This window comes from Brachyhypopomus gauderio, unplaced genomic scaffold, assembly GCF_052324685.1.
Source record: "Brachyhypopomus gauderio isolate BG-103 unplaced genomic scaffold, BGAUD_0.2 sc65, whole genome shotgun sequence".
Classification (NCBI taxonomy): Eukaryota; Metazoa; Chordata; class Actinopteri; order Gymnotiformes; family Hypopomidae; genus Brachyhypopomus; species Brachyhypopomus gauderio.
In genome coordinates, this window is record NW_027506886.1 from 1,272,933 (window position 1) to 1,289,486 (window position 16,554).

The 16,554-nt window shown below is 45.0% G+C and overlaps 21 non-coding genes across 21 annotated transcripts; all 21 read left to right on the forward strand.

Annotated features, from left to right (window-relative positions):
- The first annotated feature begins 175 nt into the window (after positions 1-175).
- Positions 176-247, forward strand: trnaa-cgc (transfer RNA alanine (anticodon CGC)). Its single transcript has one exon. It is a non-coding gene; the product is annotated as a tRNA-Ala (tRNA).
- A 547-nt stretch (positions 248-794) lies between these two features.
- Positions 795-866, forward strand: trnat-cgu (transfer RNA threonine (anticodon CGU)). Its single transcript has one exon. It is a non-coding gene; the product is annotated as a tRNA-Thr (tRNA).
- Positions 867-1,476: 610 nt separating this feature from the next.
- Positions 1,477-1,548, forward strand: trnaa-cgc (transfer RNA alanine (anticodon CGC)). The gene has a single exon. It is a non-coding gene; the product is annotated as a tRNA-Ala (tRNA).
- Positions 1,549-2,095: 547 nt separating this feature from the next.
- On the forward strand, positions 2,096-2,167 carry trnat-cgu (transfer RNA threonine (anticodon CGU)). The gene has a single exon. It is a non-coding gene; the product is annotated as a tRNA-Thr (tRNA).
- A 602-nt stretch (positions 2,168-2,769) lies between these two features.
- Positions 2,770-2,841, forward strand: trnaa-cgc (transfer RNA alanine (anticodon CGC)). Its single transcript has one exon. It is a non-coding gene; the product is annotated as a tRNA-Ala (tRNA).
- A 547-nt stretch (positions 2,842-3,388) lies between these two features.
- On the forward strand, positions 3,389-3,460 carry trnat-cgu (transfer RNA threonine (anticodon CGU)). Its single transcript has one exon. It is a non-coding gene; the product is annotated as a tRNA-Thr (tRNA).
- A 610-nt stretch (positions 3,461-4,070) lies between these two features.
- On the forward strand, positions 4,071-4,142 carry trnaa-cgc (transfer RNA alanine (anticodon CGC)). Its single transcript has one exon. It is a non-coding gene; the product is annotated as a tRNA-Ala (tRNA).
- Positions 4,143-4,688: 546 nt separating this feature from the next.
- trnat-cgu (transfer RNA threonine (anticodon CGU)) lies at positions 4,689-4,760 on the forward strand. Its single transcript has one exon. It is a non-coding gene; the product is annotated as a tRNA-Thr (tRNA).
- A 610-nt stretch (positions 4,761-5,370) lies between these two features.
- trnaa-cgc (transfer RNA alanine (anticodon CGC)) lies at positions 5,371-5,442 on the forward strand. Its single transcript has one exon. It is a non-coding gene; the product is annotated as a tRNA-Ala (tRNA).
- Positions 5,443-6,671: 1,229 nt separating this feature from the next.
- trnaa-cgc (transfer RNA alanine (anticodon CGC)) lies at positions 6,672-6,743 on the forward strand. Its single transcript has one exon. It is a non-coding gene; the product is annotated as a tRNA-Ala (tRNA).
- A 1,229-nt stretch (positions 6,744-7,972) lies between these two features.
- On the forward strand, positions 7,973-8,044 carry trnaa-cgc (transfer RNA alanine (anticodon CGC)). The gene has a single exon. It is a non-coding gene; the product is annotated as a tRNA-Ala (tRNA).
- Positions 8,045-8,591: 547 nt separating this feature from the next.
- Positions 8,592-8,663, forward strand: trnat-cgu (transfer RNA threonine (anticodon CGU)). Its single transcript has one exon. It is a non-coding gene; the product is annotated as a tRNA-Thr (tRNA).
- Positions 8,664-9,274: 611 nt separating this feature from the next.
- On the forward strand, positions 9,275-9,346 carry trnaa-cgc (transfer RNA alanine (anticodon CGC)). Its single transcript has one exon. It is a non-coding gene; the product is annotated as a tRNA-Ala (tRNA).
- Positions 9,347-10,582: 1,236 nt separating this feature from the next.
- On the forward strand, positions 10,583-10,654 carry trnaa-cgc (transfer RNA alanine (anticodon CGC)). The gene has a single exon. It is a non-coding gene; the product is annotated as a tRNA-Ala (tRNA).
- A 554-nt stretch (positions 10,655-11,208) lies between these two features.
- trnat-cgu (transfer RNA threonine (anticodon CGU)) lies at positions 11,209-11,280 on the forward strand. The gene has a single exon. It is a non-coding gene; the product is annotated as a tRNA-Thr (tRNA).
- Positions 11,281-11,891: 611 nt separating this feature from the next.
- trnaa-cgc (transfer RNA alanine (anticodon CGC)) lies at positions 11,892-11,963 on the forward strand. The gene has a single exon. It is a non-coding gene; the product is annotated as a tRNA-Ala (tRNA).
- A 1,236-nt stretch (positions 11,964-13,199) lies between these two features.
- Positions 13,200-13,271, forward strand: trnaa-cgc (transfer RNA alanine (anticodon CGC)). The gene has a single exon. It is a non-coding gene; the product is annotated as a tRNA-Ala (tRNA).
- A 554-nt stretch (positions 13,272-13,825) lies between these two features.
- trnat-cgu (transfer RNA threonine (anticodon CGU)) lies at positions 13,826-13,897 on the forward strand. The gene has a single exon. It is a non-coding gene; the product is annotated as a tRNA-Thr (tRNA).
- Positions 13,898-14,507: 610 nt separating this feature from the next.
- Positions 14,508-14,579, forward strand: trnaa-cgc (transfer RNA alanine (anticodon CGC)). The gene has a single exon. It is a non-coding gene; the product is annotated as a tRNA-Ala (tRNA).
- A 554-nt stretch (positions 14,580-15,133) lies between these two features.
- Positions 15,134-15,205, forward strand: trnat-cgu (transfer RNA threonine (anticodon CGU)). Its single transcript has one exon. It is a non-coding gene; the product is annotated as a tRNA-Thr (tRNA).
- A 610-nt stretch (positions 15,206-15,815) lies between these two features.
- On the forward strand, positions 15,816-15,887 carry trnaa-cgc (transfer RNA alanine (anticodon CGC)). Its single transcript has one exon. It is a non-coding gene; the product is annotated as a tRNA-Ala (tRNA).
- Positions 15,888-16,554: the final 667 nt, after the last annotated feature.

Below are 16,554 nucleotides of genomic sequence, written 5' to 3' on the forward strand. Positions count from 1 at the left end.
CTAAAATTACGTTCAATTAATTGCCTGTGTAGTCCAAATCGAGTTCCCGGTTCAAATTGGGTAGCGACACCTTCTAGAAGGCATTCTGTTCAGAAGTTTTTGGAGCTATTTTTAATGTTAGCACCCATAACTTTGCACGATCAGCTTCCAAAGATAAAGGAAGAGTCAATAACATGGGAATGTAGCTCAGTGGTAGAGCGTGTGCTTCGCATGTACAAGGTCCTGGGTTCAATCCCCAGCATCTCCATCTTATATACTGAATTGTTAGATTAGCCTAATTTGCCCTAACGTTTGTACAAGTGCCCTCTAGAAATGCTCTGTACAAGTCTGTACTGAATGCATACTCTGGCTTGAGGACTGCATTCTGGACAGGCACAGGTTCATAGTACATGCAGGCTTTTTGTGTATCATCCCTGGCAGGCTGCTGGCTCGTTGAGGTCACGCCAGAACCCATATTGGAAACCTGCAATCCCCAGCATCTCTCCCTGTGTACAGAACCTTTAGAGCTTCTGCATGTTCCTTAGTGCTTAGAGCAGAATTGACATTCAGTTACACTCATGCATTGTGGAAATTTCCGGTTTCCGATTCAAATCAGGTAGCATCATCCTCTAAAAGGGGTTCTGTTCAGAAGTTTATGCTGTCATACTTCATGCTGATACTACTGATGCTGCTGGAACACCATCCATTGACTTACTCATGAGTCAGAAGGATGTTTTCATTTTGAAACTCTTCCAACACAAGTTGGTAGGAAACTTATGTATCTGGTCAACATCCAGGTGTCATTTTGTAGCCAAGGCGTGATGGCCAAGTGGTAAGCCGTCGGTCTCGTAAACCGAAGACCACGGGTTCGATCCCCGTTCATGCCTTGTATGTCCGTCCTAATTCCGTAATCTCGATATTTTCAGCGGCATAGTAGGTCCGTAGTACCTGACTTTTTTGTGGAACATTCCTTACAAACTTTTGGCTTGTAGATGTCTATCCAATGCATTCACTGGAACCCTCCAGCTGGCTCTGGGTACTCTGTACATAAGGCTTTGCTGTAGCTAGAGGACTGCCACAAGCCTTCATGCTAGACAGACACAGATCCTTATAAGATGCAATGTTTTTGTGTAGCATCACTTGCAGACTGCTGGCCGGTTGAGGTCACACCAGAACCCACACTGGAACCCTACCTTTGGGACTTGGCAGACTGGTGGCAAAAAGTGTGCCATGTGCTTGCAGGCAGAAAATGAAGGGCTCCATGTGAGCATATTTTCAACGTGTTGTATGGTTGCCGTTAGTTTTCACCAGCATTCAAAAGACTAAAATTACGTTCAATTAATTGCCTGTGTAGTCCAAATCGAGTTCCCGGTTCAAATTGGGTAGCGACACCTTCTAGAAGGCATTCTGTTCAGAAGTTTTTGGAGCTATTTTTAATGTTAGCACCCATGACTTTGCACGATCAGCTTCCAAAGATAAAGGAAGAGTCAATAACATGGGGATGTAGCTCAGTGGTAGAGCGTGTGCTTCGCATGTACAAGGTCCTGGGTTCAATCCCCAGCATCTCCATCTTATATACTGAATTGTTAGATTAGCCTAATTTGCCCTAACGTTTGTACAAGTGCCCTCTAGAAATGCTCTGTACAAGTCTGTACTGAATGCATACTCTGGCTTGAGGACTGCATTCTGGACAGGCACAGGTTCATAGTACATGCAGGCTTTTTGTGTATCATCCCTGGCAGGCTGCTGGCTCTTTGAGGTCACGCCAGAACCCATATTGGAAACCTGCAATCCCCAGCATCTCTGCCTGTGTACAGAACCTTTAGAGCTTCTGCATGTTCCTTAGTGCTTAGAGCAGAATTGACATTCAGTTACACTCATGCATTGTGGAAATTTCCGGTTTCCGATTCAAATCAGGTAGCATCATCCTCTAAAAGGGGTTCTGTTCAGAAGTTTATGCTGTCATACTTCATGCTGATACTACTGATGCTGCTGGAACACCATCCATTGACTTACTCATGAGTCAGAAGGATGTTTTCATTTTGAAACTCTTCCAACACAAGTTGGTAGGAAACTTATGTGTCTGGTCAACATCCAGGTGTCATTTTGTAGCCATGGCGTGATGGCCAAGTGGTAAGGCGTCGGTCTCGTAAACCGAAGACCACGGGTTCGATCCCCGTTCATGCCTTGTATGTCTGTCATAATCTCGAAATTTTGAGCGGCATAGTAGGTCCGTAGTAGCTGACTTTTTTGTGGAGCATTCCTTACAAACTTTTGGCTAGTAGATGTCTATCCAATGCATTCACTGGAACCCTCCAGCTGGCTCTGGGTACTCTGTACATAAGGCTTTGCTGTAGCTAGAGGACTGCCACAAGCCTTCATGCTAGACAGACACAGATCCTTATAAGATGCAATGTTTTTGTGTAGCATCACTTGCAGACTGCTGGCCGGTTGAGGTCACACCAGAACCCACACTGGAACCCTACCTTTGGGACTTGGCAGACTGGTGGCAAAAAGTGTGCCATGTGCTTGCAGGCAGAAAATGAAGGGCTCCATGTGAGCATATTTTCAACGTGTTGTATGGTTGCCGTTAGTTTTCACCAGCATTCAAAAGACTAAAATTACGTTCAATTAATTGCCTGTGTAGTCCAAATCGAGTTCCCGGTTCAAATTGGGTAGCGACACCTTCTAGAAGGCATTCTGTTCAGAAGTTTTTGGAGCTATTTTTAATGTTAGCACCCATGACTTTGCACGATCAGCTTCCAAAGATAAAGGAAGAGTCAATAACATGGGGATGTAGCTCAGTGGTAGAGCGTGTGCTTCGCATGTACAAGGTCCTGGGTTCAATCCCCAGCATCTCCATCTTATATACTGAATTGTTAGATTAGCCTAATTTGCCCTAACGTTTGTACAAGTGCCCTCTAGAAATGCTCTGTACAAGTCTGTACTGAATGCATACTCTGGCTTGAGGACTGCATTCTGGACAGGCACAGGTTCATAGTACATGCAGGCTTTTTGTGTATCATCCCTGGCAGGCTGCTGGCTCTTTGAGGTCACGCCAGAACCCATATTGGAAACCTGCAATCCCCAGCATCTCTCCCTGTGTACAGAACCTTTAGAGCTTCTGCATGTTCCTTAGTGCTTAGAGCAGAATTGACATTCAGTTACACTCATGCATTGTGGAAATTTCCGGTTTCCGATTCAAATCAGGTAGCATCATCCTCTAAAAGGGGTTCTGTTCAGAAGTTTATGCTGTCATACTTCATGCTGATACTACTGATGCTGCTGGAACACCATCCATTGACTTACTCATGAGTCAGAAGGATGTTTTCATTTTGAAACTCTTCCAACACAAGTTGGTAGGAAACTTATGTATCTGGTCAACATCCAGGTGTCATTTTGTAGCCAAGGCGTGATGGCCAAGTGGTAAGCCGTCGGTCTCGTAAACCGAAGACCACGGGTTCGATCCCCGTTCATGCCTTGTATGTCCGTCCTAATTCCGTAATCTCGATATTTTCAGCGGCATAGTAGGTCCGTAGTACCTGACTTTTTTGTGGAACATTCCTTACAAACTTTTGGCTTGTAGATGTCTATCCAATGCATTCACTGGAACCCTCCAGCTGGCTCTGGGTACTCTGTACATAAGGCTTTGCTGTAGCTAGAGGACTGCCACAAGCCTTCATGCTAGACAGACACAGATCCTTATAAGATGCAATGTTTTTGTGTAGCATCACTTGCAGACTGCTGGCCGGTTGAGGTCACACCAGAACCCACACTGGAACCCTACCTTTGGGACTTGGCAGACTGGTGGCAAAAAGTGTGCCATGTGCTTGCAGGCAGAAAATGAAGGGCTCCATGTGAGCATATTTTCAACGTGTTGTATGGTTGCCGTTAGTTTTCACCAGCATTCAAAAGACTAAAATTACGTTCAATTAATTGCCTGTGTAGTCCAAATCGAGTTCCCGGTTCAAATTGGGTAGCGACACCTTCTAGAAGGCATTCTGTTCAGAAGTTTTTGGAGCTATTTTTAATGTTAGCACCCATGACTTTGCACGATCAGCTTCCAAAGATAAAGGAAGAGTCAATAACATGGGGATGTAGCTCAGTGGTAGAGCGTGTGCTTCGCATGTACAAGGTCCTGGGTTCAATCCCCAGCATCTCCATCTTATATACTGAATTGTTAGATTAGCCTAATTTGCCCTAACGTTTGTACAAGTGCCCTCTAGAAATGCTCTGTACAAGTCTGTACTGAATGCATACTCTGGCTTGAGGACTGCATTCTGGACAGGCACAGGTTCATAGTACATGCAGGCTTTTGTGTATCATCCCTGGCAGGCTGCTGGCTCTTTGAGGTCACGCCAGAACCCATATTGGAAACCTGCAATCCCCAGCATCTCTGCCTGTGTACAGAACCTTTAGAGCTTCTGCATGTTCCTTAGTGCTTAGAGCAGAATTGACATTCAGTTACACTCATGCATTGTGGAAATTTCCGGTTTCCGATTCAAATCAGGTAGCATCATCCTCTAAAAGGGGTTCTGTTCAGAAGTTTATGCTGTCCTACTTCATGCTGATACTACTGATGCTGCTGGAACACCATCCATTGACTTACTCATGAGTCAGAAGGATGTTTTCATTTTGAAACTCTTCCAACACAAGTTGGTAGGAAACTTATGTGTCTGGTCAACATCCAGGTGTCATTTTGTAGCCAAGGCGTGATGGCCAACTGGTAAGGCGTCGGTCTCGTAAATCGAAGACCACGGGTTCGATCCCCGTTCATGCCTTGTATGTCCGTCCTAATTCCGTAATCTCGAGATTTTGAGCGGCATAGTAGGTCCGTAGTAGCTGACTTTTTTGTGGAACATTCCTTACAAACTTTTGGCTAGTAGATGTCTATCCAATGCATTCACTGGAACCCTCCAGCTGGCTCTGGGTACTCTGTACATAAGGCTTTGCTGTAGCTAGAGGACTGCCACAAGCCTTCATGCTAGACAGACACAGATCCTTATAAGATGCAATGTTTTTGTGTAGCATCACTTGCAGACTGCTGGCCGGTTGAGGTCACACCAGAACCCACACTGGAACCCTACCTTTGGGACTTGGCAGACTGGTGGCAAAAAGTGTGCCATGTGCTTGCAGGCAGAAAATGAAGGGCTCCATGTGAGCATATTTTCAACGTGTTGTATGGTTGCCGTTAGTTTTCACCAGCATTCAAAAGACTAAAATTACGTTCAATTAATTGCCTGTGTAGTCCAAATCGAGTTCCCGGTTCAAATTGGGTAGCGACACCTTCTAGAAGGCATTCTGTTCAGAAGTTTTTGGAGCTATTTTTAATGTTAGCACCCATGACTTTGCACGATCAGCTTCCAAAGATAAAGGAAGAGTCAATAACATGGGGATGTAGCTCAGTGGTAGAGCGTGTGCTTCGCATGTACAAGGTCCTGGGTTCAATCCCCAGCATCTCCATCTTATATACTGAATTGTTAGATTAGCCTAATTTGCCCTAACGTTTGTACAAGTGCCCTCTAGAAATGCTCTGTACAAGTCTGTACTGAATGCATACTCTGGCTTGAGGACTGCATTCTGGACAGGCACAGGTTCATAGTACATGCAGGCTTTTTGTGTATCATCCCTGGCAGGCTGCTGGCTCTTTGAGGTCACGCCAGAACCCATATTGGAAACCTGCAATCCCCAGCATCTCTCCCTGTGTACAGAACCTTTAGAGCTTCTGCATGTTCCTTAGTGCTTAGAGCAGAATTGACATTCAGTTACACTCATGCATTGTGGAAATTTCCGGTTTCCGATTCAAATCAGGTAGCATCATCCTCTAAAAGGGGTTCTGTTCAGAAGTTTATGCTGTCATACTTCATGCTGATACTACTGATGCTGCTGGAACACCATCCATTGACTTACTCATGAGTCAGAAGGATGTTTTCATTTTGAAACTCTTCCAACACAAGTTGGTAGGAAACTTATGTATCTGGTCAACATCCAGGTGTCATTTTGTAGCCAAGGCGTGATGGCCAAGTGGTAAGCCGTCGGTCTAGTAAACCGAAGACCACGGGTTCGATCCCCGTTCATGCCTTGTATGTCCGTCCTAATTCCGTAATCTCGACATTTTCAGCGGCATAGTAGGTCCGTAGTACCTGACTTTTTTGTGGAACATTCCTTACAAACTTTTGGCTTGTAGATGTCTATCCAATGCATTCACTGGAACCCTCCAGCTGGCTCTGGGTACTCTGTACATAAGGCTTTGCTGTAGCTAGAGGACTGCCACAAGCCTTCATGCTAGACAGACACAGATCCTTATAAGATGCAATGTTTTTGTGTAGCATCACTTGCAGACTGCTGGCCGGTTGAGGTCACACCAGAACCCACACTGGAACCCTACCTTTGGGACTTGGCAGACTGGTGGCAAAAAGTGTGCCATGTGCTTGCAGGCAGAAAATGAAGGGCTCCATGTGAGCATATTTTCAACGTGTTGTATGGTTGCCGTTAGTTTTCACCAGCATTCAAAAGACTAAAATTACGTTCAATTAATTGCCTGTGTAGTCCAAATCGAGTTCCCGGTTCAAATTGGGTAGCGACACCTTCTAGAAGGCATTCTGTTCAGAAGTTTTTGGAGCTATTTTTAATGTTAGCACCCATGACTTTGCACGATCAGCTTCCAAAGATAAAGGAAGAGTCAATAACATGGGGATGTAGCTCAGTGGTAGAGCGTGTGCTTCGCATGTACAAGGTCCTGGGTTCAATCCCCAGCATCTCCATCTTATATACTGAATTGTTAGATTAGCCTAATTTACCCTAACGTTTGTACAAGTGCCCTCTAGAAATGCTCTGTACAAGTCTGTACTGAATGCATACTCTGGCTTGAGGACTGCATTCTGGACAGGCACAGGTTCATAGTACATGCAGGCTTTTTGTGTATCATCCCTGGCAGGCTGCTGGCTCTTTGAGGTCACGCCAGAACCCATATTGGAAACCTGCAATCCCCAGCATCTCTCCCTGTGTACAGAACCTTTAGAGCTTCTGCATGTTCCTTAGTGCTTAGAGCAGAATTGACATTCAGTTACACTCATGCATTGTGGAAATTTCCGGTTTCCGATTCAAATCAGGTAGCATCATCCTCTAAAAGGGGTTCTGTTCAGAAGTTTATGCTGTCATACTTCATGCTGATACTACTGATGCTGCTGGAACACCATCCATTGACTTACTCATGAGTCAGAAGGATGTTTTCATTTTGAAACTCTTCCAACACAAGTTGGTAGGAAACTTATGTATCTGGTCAACATCCAGGTGTCATTTTGTAGCCAAGGCGTGATGGCCAAGTGGTAAGCCGTCGGTCTAGTAAACCGAAGACCACGGGTTCGATCCCCGTTCATTCCTTGTATGTCCGTCCTAATTCCGTAATCTCGACATTTTCAGCGGCATAGTAGGTCCGTAATACCTGACTTTTTTGTGGAACATTCCTTACAAACTTTTGGCTTGTAGATGTCTATCCAATGCATTCACTGGAACCCTCCAGCTGGCTCTGGGTACTCTGTACATAAGGCTTTGCTGTAGCTAGAGGACTGCCACAAGCCTTCATGCTAGACAGACACAGATCCTTATAAGATGCAATGTTTTTGTGTAGCATCACTTGCAGACTGCTGGCCGGTTGAGGTCACACCAGAACCCACACTGGAACCCTACCTTTGGGACTTGGCAGACTGGTGGCAAAAAGTGTGCCATGTGCTTGCAGGCAGAAAATGAAGGGCTCCATGTGAGCATATTTTCAACGTGTTGTATGGTTGCCGTTAGTTTTCACCAGCATTCAAAAGACTAAAATTACGTTCAATTAATTGCCTGTGTAGTCCAAATCGAGTTCCCGGTTCAAATTGGGTAGCGACACCTTCTAGAAGGCATTCTGTTCAGAAGTTTTTGGAGCTATTTTTAATGTTAGCACCCATGACTTTGCACGATCAGCTTCCAAAGATAAAGGAAGAGTCAATAACATGGGGATGTAGCTCAGTGGTAGAGCGTGTGCTTCGCATGTACAAGGTCCTGGGTTCAATCCCCAGCATCTCCATCTTATATACTGAATTGTTAGATTAGCCTAATTTGCCCTAACGTTTGTACAAGTGCCCTCTAGAAATGCTCTGTACAAGTCTGTACTGAATGCATACTCTGGCTTGAGGACTGCATTCTGGACAGGCACAGGTTCATAGTACATGCAGGCTTTTTGTGTATCATCCCTGGCAGGCTGCTGGCTCTTTGAGGTCACGCCAGAACCCATATTGGAAACCTGCAATCCCCAGCATCTCTCCCTGTGTACAGAACCTTTAGAGCTTCTGCATGTTCCTTAGTGCTTAGAGCAGAATTGACATTCAGTTACACTCATGCATTGTGGAAATTTCCGGTTTCCGATTCAAATCAGGTAGCATCATCCTCTAAAAGGGGTTCTGTTCAGAAGTTTATGCTGTCATACTTCATGCTGATACTACTGATGCTGCTGGAACACCATCCATTGACTTACTCATGAGTCAGAAGGATGTTTTCATTTTGAAACTCTTCCAACACAAGTTGGTAGGAAACTTATGTATCTGGTCAACATCCAGGTGTCATTGTGTAGCCAAGGCGTGATGGCCAAGTGGTAAGCCGTCGGTCTCGTAAACCGAAGACCACGGGTTCGATCCCCGTTCATGCCTTGTATGTCCGTCCTAATTCCGTAATCTCGATATTTTCAGCGGCATAGTAGGTCCGTAGTACCTGACTTTTTTGTGGAACATTCCTTACAAACTTTTGGCTTGTAGATGTCTATCCAATGCATTCACTGGAACCCTCCAGCTGGCTCTGGGTACTCTGTACATAAGGCTTTGCTGTAGCTAGAGGACTGCCACAAGCCTTCATGCTAGACAGACACAGATCCTTATAAGATGCAATGTTTTTGTGTAGCATCACTTGCAGACTGCTGGCCGGTTGAGGTCACACCAGAACCCACACTGGAACCCTACCTTTGGGACTTGGCAGACTGGTGGCAAAAAGTATGCCATGTGCTTGCAGGCAGAAAATGAAGGGCTCCATGTGAGCATATTCTCAACGTGTTGTATGGTTGCCGTTTATTTTTCACCAGCATTCAAAAGACTAAAATTACGTTCAATTAATTGCCTGTGTAGTCCAAATCGAGTTCCCGGTTCAAATTGGGTAGCGACACCTTCTAGAAGGCATTCTGTTCAGAAGTTTTTGGAGCTATTTTTAATGTTAGCACCCATGACTTTGCACGATCAGCTTCCAAAGATAAAGGAAGAGTCAATAACATGGGGATGTAGCTCAGTGGTAGAGCGTGTGCTTCGCATGTACAAGGTCCTGGGTTCAATCCCCAACATCTCCATCTTATATACTGAATTGTTAGATTAGCCTAATTTGCCCTAACGTTTGTACAACTGCCCTCTAGAAATGCTCTGTACAAGTCTGTACTGAATGCATACTCTGGCTTGAGGACTGCATTCTGGACAGGCACAGGTCCAAAGTACATGCAGGCTTTTTGTGTATCATCCCTGGCAGGCTGCTGGCTCTTTGAGGTCACGCCAGAACCCATATTGGAAACCTGCAATCCCCAGCATCTCTGCCTGTGTACAGAACCTTTAGAGCTTAGAGCTTCTGCATGTTCCTTAGTGCTTAGAGCAGAATTGACATTCAGTTACACTCATGCATTGTGGAAATTTCCGGTTTCCGATTCAAATCAGGTAGCATCATCCTCTAAAAGGGGTTCTGTTCAGAAGTTTATGCTGTCCTACTTCATGCTGATACTACTGATGCTGCTGGAACACCATCCATTGACTTACTCATGAGTCAGAAGGATGTTTTCATTTTGAAACTCTTCCAACACAAGTTGGTAGGAAACTTATGTGTCTGGTCAACATCCAGGTGTCATTTTGTAGCCAAGGCATGATGGCCAACTGGTAAGGCGTCGGTCTCGTAAATCGAAGACCACGGGTTCTTTCCCCGTTCATGCCTTGTATGTCCTTCCTAATTCCGTAATCTCGAGATTTTGAGCGGCATAGTAGGTCCGTAGTAGCTGACTTTTTTGTGGAACATTCCTTACAAACTTTTGGCTAGTAGATGTCTATCCAATGCATTCACTGGAACCCTCCAGCTGGCTCTGGGTACTCTGTACATAAGGCTTTGCTGTAGCTAGAGGACTGCCACAAGCCTTCATGCTAGACAGACACAGATCCTTATAAGATGCAATGTTTTTGTGTAGCATCACTTGCAGACTGCTGGCCGGTTGAGGTCACACCAGAACCCACACTGGAACCCTACCTTTGGGACTTGGCAGACTGGTGGCAAAAAGTTTGCCATGTGCTTGCAGGCAGAAAATGAAGGGCTCCATGTGAGCATATTTTCAACGTGTTGTATGGTTGCCGTTAGTTTTCACCAGCATTCAAAAGACTAAAATTACGTTCAATTAATTGCCTGTGTAGTCCAAATCGAGTTCCCGGTTCAAATTGGGTAGCGACACCTTCTAGAAGGCATTCTGTTCAGAAGTTTTTGGAGCTATTTTTAATGTTAGCACCCATGACTTTGCACGATCAGCTTCCAAAGATAAAGGAAGAGTCAATAACATGGGGATGTAGCTCAGTGGTAGAGCGTGTGCTTCGCATGTACAAGGTCCTGGATTCAATCCCCAGCATCTCCATCTTATATACTGAATTGTTAGATTAGCCTAATTTGCCCTAACTTTTGTACAACTGCCCTCTAGAAAAGCTCTGTACAAGTCTGTACTGAATGCATACTCTGGCTTGAGGACTGCATTCTGGACAGGCACAGGTTCATAGTACATGCAGGCTTTTTGTGTATCATCCCTGGCAGGCTGCTGGCTCTTTGAGGTCACGCCAGAACCCATATTGGAAACCTGCAATCCCCAGCATCTCTGCCTGTGTACAGAACCTTTAGAGCTTAGAGCTTCTGCATGTTCCTTAGTGCTTAGAGCAGAATTGACATTCAGTTACACTCATGCATTGTGGAAATTTCCGGTTTCCGATTCAAATCAGGTAGCATCATCCTCTAAAAGGGGTTCTGTTCAGAAGTTTATGCTGTCATACTTCATGCTGATACTACTGATGCTGCTGGAACACCATCCATTGACTTACTCATGAGTCAGAAGGATGTTTTCATTTTGAAACTCTTCCAACACAAGTTGGTAGGAAACTTATGTGTCTGGTCAACATCCAGGTGTCATTTTGTAGCCAAGGCGTGATGGCCAACTGGTAAGGCGTTGGTCTCGTAAATCGAAGACCACGGGTTCGATCCCCGTTCATGCCTTGTATGTCCGTCCTAATTCCGTAATCTCGAGATTTTGAGCGGCATAGTAGGTCCGTAGTAGCTGACTTTTTTGTGGAACATTCCTTACAAACTTTTGGCTAGTAGATGTCTATCCAATGCATTCACTGGAACCCTCCAGCTGGCTCTGGGTACTCTGTACATAAGGCTTTGCTGTAGCTAGAGGACTGCCACAAGCCTTCATGCTAGACAGACACAGATCCTTATAAGATGCAATGTTTTTGTGTAGCATCACTTGCAGACTGCTGGCCGGTTGAGGTCACACCAGAACCCACACTGGAACCCTACCTTTGGGACTTGGCAGACTGGTGGCAAAAAGTGTGCCATGTGCTTGCAGGCAGAAAATGAAGGGCTCCATGTGAGCATATTTTCAACGTGTTGTATGGTTGCCGTTTATTTTTCACCAGCATTCAAAAGACTAAAATTACGTTCAATTAATTGCCTGTGTAGTCCAAATCGAGTTCCCGGTTCAAATTGGGTAGCGACACCTTCTAGAAGGCATTCTGTTCAGAAGTTTTTGGAGCTATTTTTAATGTTAGCACCCATGACTTTGCACGATCAGCTTCCAAAGATAAAGGAAGAGTCAATAACATGGGGATGTAGCTCAGTGGTAGAGCGTGTGCTTCGCATGTACAAGGTCCTGGGTTCAATCCCCAACATCTCCATCTTATATACTGAATTGTTAGATTAGCCTAATTTGCCCTAACGTTTGTACAACTGCCCTCTAGAAATGCTCTGTACAAGTCTGTACTGAATGCATACTCTGGCTTGAGGACTGCATTCTGGACAGGCACAGGTCCAAAGTACATGCAGGCTTTTTGTGTATCATCCCTGGCAGGCTGCTGGCTCTTTGAGGTCACGCCAGAACCCATATTGGAAACCTGCAATCCCCAGCATCTCTGCCTGTGTACAGAACCTTTAGAGCTTAGAGCTTCTGCATGTTCCTTAGTGCTTAGAGCAGAATTGACATTCAGTTACACTCATGCATTGTGGAAATTTCCGGTTTCCGATTCAAATCAGGTAGCATCATCCTCTAAAAGGGGTTCTGTTCAGAAGTTTATGCTGTCCTACTTCATGCTGATACTACTGATGCTGCTGGAACACCATCCATTGACTTACTCATGAGTCAGAAGGATGTTTTCATTTTGAAACTCTTCCAACACAAGTTGGTAGGAAACTTATGTGTCTGGTCAACATCCAGGTGTCATTTTGTAGCCAAGGCATGATGGCCAACTGGTAAGGCGTCGGTCTCGTAAATCGAAGACCACGGGTTCTTTCCCCGTTCATGCCTTGTATGTCCTTCCTAATTCCGTAATCTCGAGATTTTGAGCGGCATAGTAGGTCCGTAGTAGCTGACTTTTTTGTGGAACATTCCTTACAAACTTTTGGCTAGTAGATGTCTATCCAATGCATTCACTGGAACCCTCCAGCTGGCTCTGGGTACTCTGTACATAAGGCTTTGCTGTAGCTAGAGGACTGCCACAAGCCTTCATGCTAGACAGACACAGATCCTTATAAGATGCAATGTTTTTGTGTAGCATCACTTGCAGACTGCTGGCCGGTTGAGGTCACACCAGAACCCACACTGGAACCCTACCTTTGGGACTTGGCAGACTGGTGGCAAAAAGTTTGCCATGTGCTTGCAGGCAGAAAATGAAGGGCTCCATGTGAGCATATTTTCAACGTGTTGTATGGTTGCCGTTAGTTTTCACCAGCATTCAAAAGACTAAAATTACGTTCAATTAATTGCCTGTGTAGTCCAAATCGAGTTCCCGGTTCAAATTGGGTAGCGACACCTTCTAGAAGGCATTCTGTTCAGAAGTTTTTGGAGCTATTTTTAATGTTAGCACCCATGACTTTGCACGATCAGCTTCCAAAGATAAAGGAAGAGTCAATAACATGGGGATGTAGCTCAGTGGTAGAGCGTGTGCTTCGCATGTACAAGGTCCTGGATTCAATCCCCAGCATCTCCATCTTATATACTGAATTGTTAGATTAGCCTAATTTGCCCTAACTTTTGTACAACTGCCCTCTAGAAAAGCTCTGTACAAGTCTGTACTGAATGCATACTCTGGCTTGAGGACTGCATTCTGGACAGGCACAGGTTCATAGTACATGCAGGCTTTTTGTGTATCATCCCTGGCAGGCTGCTGGCTCTTTGAGGTCACGCCAGAACCCATATTGGAAACCTGCAATCCCCAGCATCTCTGCCTGTGTACAGAACCTTTAGAGCTTAGAGCTTCTGCATGTTCCTTAGTGCTTAGAGCAGAATTGACATTCAGTTACACTCATGCATTGTGGAAATTTCCGGTTTCCGATTCAAATCAGGTAGCATCATCCTCTAAAAGGGGTTCTGTTCAGAAGTTTATGCTGTCATACTTCATGCTGATACTACTGATGCTGCTGGAACACCATCCATTGACTTACTCATGAGTCAGAAGGATGTTTTCATTTTGAAACTCTTCCAACACAAGTTGGTAGGAAACTTATGTGTCTGGTCAACATCCAGGTGTCATTTTGTAGCCAAGGCGTGATGGCCAACTGGTAAGGCGTTGGTCTCGTAAATCGAAGACCACGGGTTCGATCCCCGTTCATGCCTTGTATGTCCGTCTTAATTCCGTAATCTCGAGATTTTGAGCGGCATAGTAGGTCCGTAGTAGCTGACTTTTTTGTGGAACATTCCTTACAAACTTTTGGCTAGTAGATGTCTATCCAATGCATTCACTGGAACCCTCCAGCTGGCTCTGGGTACTCTGTACATAAGGCTTTGCTGTAGCTAGAGGACTGCCACAAGCCTTCATGCTAGACAGACACAGATCCTTATAAGATGCAATGTTTTTGTGTAGCATCACTTGCAGACTGCTGGCCGGTTGAGGTCACACCAGAACCCACACTGGAACCCTACCTTTGGGACTTGGCAGACTGGTGGCAAAAAGTGTGCCATGTGCTTGCAGGCAGAAAATGAAGGGCTCCATGTGAGCATATTTTCAACGTGTTGTATGGTTGCCGTTTGTTTTCACCAGCATTCAAAAGACTAAAATTACGTTCAATTAATTGCCTGTGTAGTCCAAATCGAGTTCCCGGTTCAAATTGGGTAGCGACACCTTCTAGAAGGCATTCTGTTCAGAAGTTTTTGGAGCTATTTTTAATGTTAGCACCCATGACTTTGCACGATCAGCTTCCAAAGATAAAGGAAGAGTCAATAACATGGGGATGTAGCTCAGTGGTAGAGCGTGTGCTTCGCATGTACAAGGTCCTGGATTCAATCCCCAGCATCTCCATCTTATATACTGAATTGTTAGATTAGCCTAATTTGCCCTAACTTTTGTACAACTGCCCTCTAGAAAAGCTCTGTACAAGTCTGTACTGAATGCATACTCTGGCTTGAGGACTGCATTCTGGACAGGCACAGGTTCATAGTACATGCAGGCTTTTTGTGTATCATCCCTGGCAGGCTGCTGGCTCTTTGAGGTCACGCCAGAACCCATATTGGAAACCTGCAATCCCCAGCATCTCTGCCTGTGTACAGAACCTTTAGAGCTTAGAGCTTCTGCATGTTCCTTAGTGCTTAGAGCAGAATTGACATTCAGTTACACTCATGCATTGTCGAAATTTCCGGTTTCCGATTCAAATCAGGTAGCATCATCCTCTAAAAGGGGTTCTGTTCAGAAGTTTATGCTGTCATACTTCATGCTGATACTACTGATGCTGCTGGAACACCATCCATTGACTTACTCATGAGTCAGAAGGATGTTTTCATTTTGAAACTCTTCCAACACAAGTTGGTAGGAAACTTATGTATCTGGTCAACATCCAGGTGTCATTTTGTAGCCAAGGCGTGATGGCCAAGTGGTAAGCCGTCGGTCTCGTAAACCGAAGACCACGGGTTCGATCCCCGTTCATGCCTTGTATGTCTGTCATAATTCCATAATCTCGAAATTTTGAGCGGCATAGTAGGTCCGTAGTAGCTGACTTTTTTGTGGAGCATTCCTTACAAACTTTTGGCTTGTAGATGTCTATCCAATGCATTCACTGGAACCCTCCAGCTGGCTCTGGGTACTCTGTACATAAGGCTTTGCTGTAGCTAGAGGACTGCCACAAGCCTTCATGCTAGACAGACACAGATCCTTATAAGATGCAATGTTTTTGTGTAGCATCACTTGCAGACTGCTGGCCGGTTGAGGTCACACCAGAACCCACACTGGAACCCTACCTTTGGGACTTGGCAGACTGGTGGCAAAAAGTGTGCCATGTGCTTGCAGGCAGAAAATGAAGGGCTCCATGTGAGCATATTTTCAACGTGTTGTATGGTTGCCGTTAGTTTTCACCAGCATTCAAAAGACTAAAATTACGTTCAATTAATTGCCTGTGTAGTCCAAATCGAGTTCCCGGTTCAAATTGGGTAGCGACACCTTCTAGAAGGCATTCTGTTCAGAAGTTTTTGGAGCTATTTTTAATGTTAGCACCCATGACTTTGCACGATCAGCTTCCAAAGATAAAGGAAGAGTCAATAACATGGGGATGTAGCTCAGTGGTAGAGCGTGTGCTTCGCATGTACAAGGTCCTGGGTTCAATCCCCAGCATCTCCATCTTATATACTGAATTGTTAGATTAGCCTAATTTGCCCTAACGTTTGTACAAGTGCCCTCTAGAAATGCTCTGTACAAGTCTGTACTGAATGCATACTCTGGCTTGAGGACTGCATTCTGGACAGGCACAGGTTCATAGTACATGCAGGCTTTTTGTGTATCATCCCTGGCAGGCTGCTGGCTCTTTGAGGTCACGCCAGAACCCATATTGGAAACCTGCAATCCCCAGCATCTCTCCCTGTGTACAGAACCTTTAGAGCTTCTGCATGTTCCTTAGTGCTTAGAGCAGAATTGACATTCAGTTACACTCATGCATTGTGGAAATTTCCGGTTTCCGATTCAAATCAGGTAGCATCATCCTCTAAAAGGGGTTCTGTTCAGAAGTTTATGCTGTCATACTTCATGCTGATACTACTGATGCTGCTGGAACACCATCCATTGACTTACTCATGAGTCAGAAGGATGTTTTCATTTTGAAACTCTTCCAACACAAGTTGGTAGGAAACTTATGTATCTGGTCAACATCCAGGTGTCATTTTGTAGCCAAGGCGTGATGGCCAAGTGGTAAGCCGTCGGTCTAGTAAACCGAAGACCACAGGTTCGATCCCCGTTCATGCCTTGTATGTCCGTCCTAATTCCGTAATCTCGACATTTTCAGCGGCATAGT